This window comes from Anser anser, assembly GCF_964211835.1.
Source record: "Anser anser genome assembly, chromosome: 3".
NCBI classification, from domain to species: domain Eukaryota; kingdom Metazoa; phylum Chordata; class Aves; order Anseriformes; family Anatidae; genus Anser; species Anser anser.
Genome location: NC_139722.1, coordinates 1,847,755 through 1,855,024, shown reverse-complemented (window position 1 = coordinate 1,855,024; position 7,270 = coordinate 1,847,755). Strand labels below are relative to the sequence as shown.

The 7,270-nt window shown below is 55.1% G+C and overlaps 1 protein-coding gene across 1 annotated transcript in view; it reads right to left on the bottom strand.

Moving 5' to 3' along the window:
• ZNF395 (zinc finger protein 395) overlaps positions 1 to 7,270 on the bottom strand; it is a 251,888-nt gene that overhangs the window by 33,090 nt on the left and 211,528 nt on the right. The gene's annotated exons all lie outside the window — the stretch shown is intronic.

Below are 7,270 nucleotides of genomic sequence, written 5' to 3'. Positions count from 1 at the left end.
TCCCCTCCATCCTGGATGCCTTCCATCCCGACCCCCTCCATCCCTGATATTCCTCCATCTCAGATCCCATCTGTCATGGATCCCCTCCTTCCCAGATCCCCTCCATCCCAAATCCCCTCTCTTTTTTGGGAGCATCACAGCAGTGTTACGGCTCCACGTGATTCAGGCACAACGCCTCCCCGAAAGGAGCCGACCTCTGCACTGTCACCCCACCAGCATCCAGACACCGAGGCACATAAAAGGCTGTAAAATGCTGTTAGAAGCCAAACAGGGAAGGGGAAAAAGGCCGAGCTCAGTAACATGAAGCTGTTGCTTCGAGCAGCAAATTACATTAAGTTATTTATTTAAAAAGCGAGGTGGAAAGCCTGTGAACTCCTCCCGGCCTCGCATGGCCACAAGTCCCCTGACCAGGGCACGTTGGAGAGGTTTGGAAACTTGGGAGGATTTGCTGAAATGCAGCATGGGCCATGGCAGAAATCGGCCTTCCCTTCCCTTCCCTTCCCTTCCCTTCCCTTCCCTTCCCTTCCCTTCCCTTCCCTTCCCTTCCCTTCCCTTCCCTTCCCTTCCCTTCCCTTCCCTTCCCTTCCCTTCCCTTCCCTTCCCTTCCCTTCCCTTCCCTTCCCTTCCCTTCCCTTCCCTTCCCTTCCCTTCCCTTCCCTTCCCTTCCCTTCCCTTCCCTTCCCTTCCCTTCCCTTCCCTTCCCTTCCCTTCCCTTCCCTTCCCTTCCCTTCCCTTCCCCCAAGCCTCAACCTACTCAACCCCATACCATTTAATGGCACCGAATTTGGGACAAAGACGGACATTTTCGCCCTCTGTGGCAGGGAATTTGGGACATTTTCACCCTCTGTGGTTCTCTCTCACCAGCATCCTCCCACGGGAGAGCCCCCAAACGCAACCCAAAGCGCCGGACACGTCAACGCAGACCGACTCCAAAAATACAAATAACTTTTTGGCCAAGGGCTCGGATCCAGCCACCTGCCCCGTTGGGCTGGGGCAGCCCCCAAAGCCCCTTTGCATCGCACCCAGCAGCACCAGGAACATTTTGCTCCTTGCGAGCCCGCCTGGACGGCGCCCGCGTGTTCTGCAGAGGGCAGCACGACCCAGGAGTTCAGCCCCGACTCGTTCCCGGTGCCATTTCTGGGTGCAAATCTGCGATTTTCAGCCAAGCGCTTGACGGGCAATTCCCATGTGGACGAAGCCTCCTCGCTGCCAAATTGCTTTACAAAAGCTCTTTATGAAACCACAGCTTCTCTGCCTGGTTATGGAAACGGGTAGAACTTAAACTACTTGAATTTTTCTTCCTGGTTTGGGTTGGGGACCTCAAAACCCGCCTGGTTCCAGCCCCTGCTGTGGGCACGACCCCTGCCCCCAGCCCAGGCTGCCCCCAGCCCCATCCAGCACCCATCCTTTGGGTGCTGCCAGGGTCGGGGCACCCCGGGGTGGATGTGGGCGGCTGTAGGGTGCCTCGCTCGCTGGGGGTGCCAACACGACCCGGCTCCTTCTCCAGCCCAAGTGCCGCGACACGAAGCCAATAATTGCACAAGCAATGGGCTGAGAGAGCTCACGGGTGCAAAAACCCCCACCGAAATACTGCGCTTACAGACACCAGGCTGCAGAAGACGGGGTAGCAGGGAAAGGTGAGGTGCTCCGTGCAGGAAGAGCACCCGGACAAGACCTGGAGCCGTCCTGCCTGCAGGCACCGGCGCTGCCTCCTCACCAGGTCCCACCAACCCCGAGCACCCGGGGTGGAAAAGCAGCCCGGAGATTTCGGCACGCCGGGCCCCGTCCCGCGCCCTCCGGACCTGGGAGCGGCGGTGACACTTGACGATCCCGGCCTGCTGCCGTTGGTAATTAAGCCATGTGTCTCCCGCAGTCATTTGTCGCCCTATTTTAAGCCCGCGGGAGCTGATGTGCCATTCTGACGTTCTCACTTAAAAATTTAATGACTTTTAAAATTTTCCATGAGGCCGAGAAATGGACGCGGCGTTCCGTACTGCAGCTCTGCGGTGCTGCCGGGGCGCGTGGCTGGCTCTCCTCCTTCCCCTTTCCACTCTTACAGCTTTTGTAGGGAATTACCTTAAAAGCAGCGTGACCAAGAGCTGGTCACCTGTATTTAAAACCATCAAAAATGCAGGAAATGGCATCTTCAGGGCGATTGGAGAAAGCACGCGGGCAGCCCAGAGGGGAGCTTTCGGCACGGCGGTGGTGCCGTCGGCGTAGCCATCCTCGGTGCGATGCCACGTGCGAGGTTGGGTTTGTACCTTTCTGTGCCTAACTGGGGGGCCTGAAAGGAGCAGCTCAGATGGGGGACGGTGGTGGATGCTCTCTGGGGTGCTGATGCTTCCAACTGGTACCAGTGCATCGTTTGGTAAGGAAACACCATCTTCATATGGAAACGTCATCTTGGTGTAAGGAAGAATGTTATTTTTTTCAGGGAGAATGATCGGTCGCTGGCACAACCTCCCCAGAAATGTGGTGGAGTCCCCATCACCGGAGGTTTTCCATCACTGCAGGTGCCCTGGCACAGGCTGCCCCGAGAGGGGCCGGGGGCTGCTCCTTGGAGAGCTCCCCGAGCCCAGGGCCGTGGGGCTGGGCACCCTGCTGGGGCAGGGGGGGACAGGGGCACCCAGGGGTGCCCCCAACCCAACCGTTCCAGGACTCTGTGAACTGGACAGGGCGCCGGGTGATCTCGCCTGGGCTTTCTTTTCCACCCAAGATTGCTCAAGGCCCCTTCCCGCTGGGCTGCTCTGGGAGCCTCTTGACGGCTGCTGCCAGACACAACGCTGGGAGCAAAACCCACCTGAAAGCCAAAGGAATGAAAAGTCCTTCCCCACCCTCCCCTCCTGCTTGGTGGATAGGGAGACCCAACCCTTCCATCTCTCTGCCCTGCCACAGAAAGCAGAGGGAACTCAAATTTGCAATTTTTGGCCCTTTAGGCAGTTTTTGAGCACCTCCTCCACCCGAGCGTGCTGCATCGCGCCCTGGCACCGTGGTGCCCTCGGCCAGCTCCGTGCTCAGCTTTGCTTTGAGAGCACGGCCCCCTCGGCTCGGTACCTTCAGGACACACGAGAGGGGCACCGAGCAGGCAGCCCACGGAGCTGGCCGAGGGGTGAGCCCTCCAAAAAATCCCACCCGGCCAGCGTGACTCGGAGCAGCCTGGCCAGCGGCCAGCAAAGCACTCAAGCGCACGCTCAGCCTCAAGCCTGCGAGCCCTTCCCAACACCCTTCAGTGATCTGCTGGAGCAAAACCAAAGTTTTTAGCACCTTGCAGCCTGCAGCCTCTCCGGCGTGTGGCATCAGCGACGGGCAAGCCTGGATTGGGGTGAAAAGCTCCCATTTTTTCTCTCTTTTCCCCCCCGAGGGAGGTTTTGCCGTGAGCACCCTGGAGCCCCTGCAGCATGGGGACAACAGCCCACTGCATCCTTGCCGTCCTTCGCTCATTAATTCCATGGGCCAGTTTTTCATTGTGTTTTTAGGGGTTTCTTCCTTAAACATTGTTTAATAGAACATTAATTTATTTAACAGAACTTTATTTATTTAATAGACTTTAATAGAATTTTACTAGACACCATAAATCAACAAGGATATTTTGATTTTTGCACCTTTTCTTTGCCCATTTCTGACCAACAATATATACATATAACATAGATACTTCTATGTTTCCTTTTTCTTTAAACACAAGCCCCATATGCACGCACACACACATAGGTCCTGGTACATACGGGTGAATGAGACATTTTAAAGCTCCTTTCTTTGCTCTTTGGGTCGACACGAGCTGCGTGCAAGTCCCCCCTTTCCGTGTTGCAAATTCAGAAGGAACCGGTGGGTTTGCTTCTGCTTTTAAATGCCAAAATTTAAATAATTCTAACACAGCCCGTTACTTTCCGACTTTCAGGTCCTCACCACGCTGGGCACTAAAATGCAGTGATTAAATGTATGAATAATTTAAAGTTGAACGAACGACACAGCAAATGAATGCTCGAATCGAGCAGGGTTAAGTTAAGAATTTAAGACGAAGCAAGGCTGCTCTCAGAAAACTTCAGAAATGCAGAAAAGGCAGACAAGTGAACGCCAGGCCATCAGATCACATATTTTCCTACAGGATCTTCCTTTTTCCTCTGCAGACGCCCCAAGCATCAGAGGACTCGGGGATAAACGTTTTGGGCCACCGAATACTCCCAGTTACGGACAGGAGGTGTATTTGTGCCCAGATGAAGGGCTGGGAAGAGCGGGGAGCCTGGCTCCACCACCAGCTGCCGGTCTTCACCATAACGTCCTTAACTGCATCTCCAAGACGCAGTTCAAATGCAAAGGGGCACAAAGATGCTGAAAATTTGTTTTTTTTTTTTAATCCATGGTCTGCAGGAAGCCCATGGCAGAGCCGTTCATGGCAGAACCAGGAGGAGAAGCAAGCTGCTGAGCCCCTTACGCAGCAGCGCTCTGCTCTGAGAGAGGGGATGGATGCTGATCAATAACGGATGGACCGATGATTTTTAGTAAGAAAAAAAGAAAAGTATTCCAAAAAGACTGAAACCCATGCAGATCCCATGCAACAGCCTGATGGTTTTATAAGAGGTGTTTTCTAACCATGAAGAGCAGAGAGCGGGGTTGCCCATCATCTAGTGGCAGGATCGATTGGACCATGACAGAGAAATTTCCAGCGTGTTTTATGTCCAGTCTCACTGCACTGGGGGAACTGGAGCAAAACCTGATGGCCACATCGCTGCCAGCAAGGGAAATGCTTCCCTGGTTTGGGGCATCGCCTGCTGGTCGTGGGAGCCCTCAGCCTTTGCTGGAGTCACTGGGAGGTGCAGAGAGGGCAAAACCAAAGCCTTGGTTTATGTTGGGCAGCCCAATTCCACCTGAGTCTGATGCAAAACCCCAGGCCTGTCGTATCAAAGGCTTAGGGAAAACACCACCAGTCCCCATCCCGCAGGACACAGAGAGGCTGCGATCGTTTCATGCATTCGTGGGAATGAAGATGCCGAGTGTTTCTTCGGGCAGGAAGATGTTCGTGCATGTAATTCACTGCCGTGCGAAACCAAAGGGCAAAAGATCCGAGCTCTGCTCTCATTTTGAGCAGCAGAAATCGTCAGAAATCAGCAGGAATCAGCAGGAATCGGTGCTTCTTCGTGCTGCTGGGGATGCGATCCGGACTCTCACGTGCGTAGCCGAGAGCAGAGCCCAGCTCTGCTGCCGGACGGGTTTGTGACTCACGGTGCTGCAGCGATAGATGCAAAGTCAGCCACAAGCACGGCTCCTTAAGGTTCGTTTGGGAGCCATTGCAAGGGAGTTTTGCCCTCCACATGGCATATTTAGGCATTTTCCTCCCTTTTTGGGAAGCCAAAGTGCAGAAACCAAACATGCAGCATGGTTAAAGCGAGCTGGAGCTGGCAGGAGAGGGGCGTAAAGTGAAAAAGAATGGCTTGGAGACTGGAGAGCGTGCGTGCGAGGAGCCCGGCAGACAGATCTGACAAGACAAGAGCAAATGAATGCACGAAACCTGAGACTCCTAGGGAGCGCAACAGCCCCAAACAATGCAGAATTGTTAAAGCAAAAAAAAAAAAAGGCAACAAATAAGTTCCGAGTGGTCAGATTTCTTGCCAAGAGCTTTTTTTTTTCACGCGGCGGAACGTAATAAAATAAACTGTTGGCAGAACTTCTGCCCGAAGAGGATGGCACGGAGGACGAGATGATGGCACGGAGGACGAGATGATGGCGTGGGGAAGGAAGGGGGCAAGGAGCGCCAGGGCTGGGGACACGGCGCTGGGGCCACCAAACCGCTTCGTGTCATTCTCCAAACGCTGCCTGGGGAAGCCCCCATGCCGGCAGGGCCGTTAAAAGCGACCGGGGGCTGCGGTATTGATCTCAAGTGGAAAATATGCAGTGATGTATAGCACCAGCAGCGCCCGGCCTGCCGGCGGGATGAAGGGAACCGTTCTCACAAAAGGAACAGCGAGCGCAGCAGCGGGTCGCAGCGGCTGCGCCCGCTCCTCGATGTCACACGCGAGCTCGGCTCCGCTCCGTCTGCTCCGAGATCACAGGAGGAGGAGGAGGAGGAGGAGGAGGGAGGCAGAGCCACACAGCAGGCCGGTTTTGGGGAGGGATGAGGCACATGTGGCCCAATTAGGAACATCTGCTGCCTCGCCGAGGCACGCAGCGAGCGCATCCCCTTCGGTGGCGCCGGAGCCCAGCATCCCACCCGGCTCTGGAGCCTCCTGGAGAAGGGAAGCCCAAAGGGTCTTGACTTTTCACTCTTACATCCCTATTTCCAGGCCTTTTTGCAACCAAAAAATGGGAACAGAAGGAGATTTTTCCTTAGCAGCTGGGCTACAAAGGACCCTTTGCCCGCTGGGACCCTTGAACACAGCGTGTGATGGAAATGAGTGTGTTCAATGGGAGGTGACAGTCTCAAGTTGCCCCAGCGGAGGTTCACATTGGATATTGGGCAGAATTTCTTCATGGAGAGAGTGGTGAGGGACTGGCAAGGGCTGCCCAGAGCACTGGTGGCTTCCCCATCCCTGGAGATGTTTAAGAGGCGTGTGGACATGGCACTAAGGGACATGGTTTAGTGATGGGACTCGGTAGCTCAGCTTGATGGTTGGACTTGGTGACCTTGAAGGTCTTCTCCAACCTAGGTGGTTTCCATGATTCCATTTTTTCCATCCATCAGGTGCCAACATCTGGGCTGGATGCTGCTGTCCGTGCAGCCGGGGCACGCAGCGAGCCAGAGCCGTGCCAGAGCCGGCTTATCCCGGAGTCACCCTGCGCACCGCCTGCAGCGGGCCAACAGGAAACGTAATTAAAGCAAAAAGAGAGGATGTAGATGGAAAGTGCCCGTTTGGCCCCGCTGCTGAGTTTTCCCCGGCTGCAGAAATTCACGTCTGCAGCTCTGACCTCCCAAAGCCACCCTGCTTGAGGTGGCTCTGCTGGGGCAGGGGGGGAGCAGAGGGGCCAGAGGTGCCCCCAGCCCCATCCGTGCTGTGGTTCTGGGATTCGTCAGGAGAAATTTCTAAAGAGAGATTACCCATACCTGCCTTTTCCAGGTACAGCATTAACCACAGACCTTCCCCAAAATGCAAGGAGAGGCAAAATGTCACCGGCAGCCTCTCCTGGTGGGGCAGTGCCTGCCCTTCAGGTGCATACGGGCAGGGTGATGGTTTTCATTTCACTCCAAGCGATGCCTCAGGTTGCTTCCAAGCCCCCAACAATCACAAACATCCCCGGGCTTCCCAAATTTTCCAAGTTTCCAGGTTTTTCCAAGCCCCAG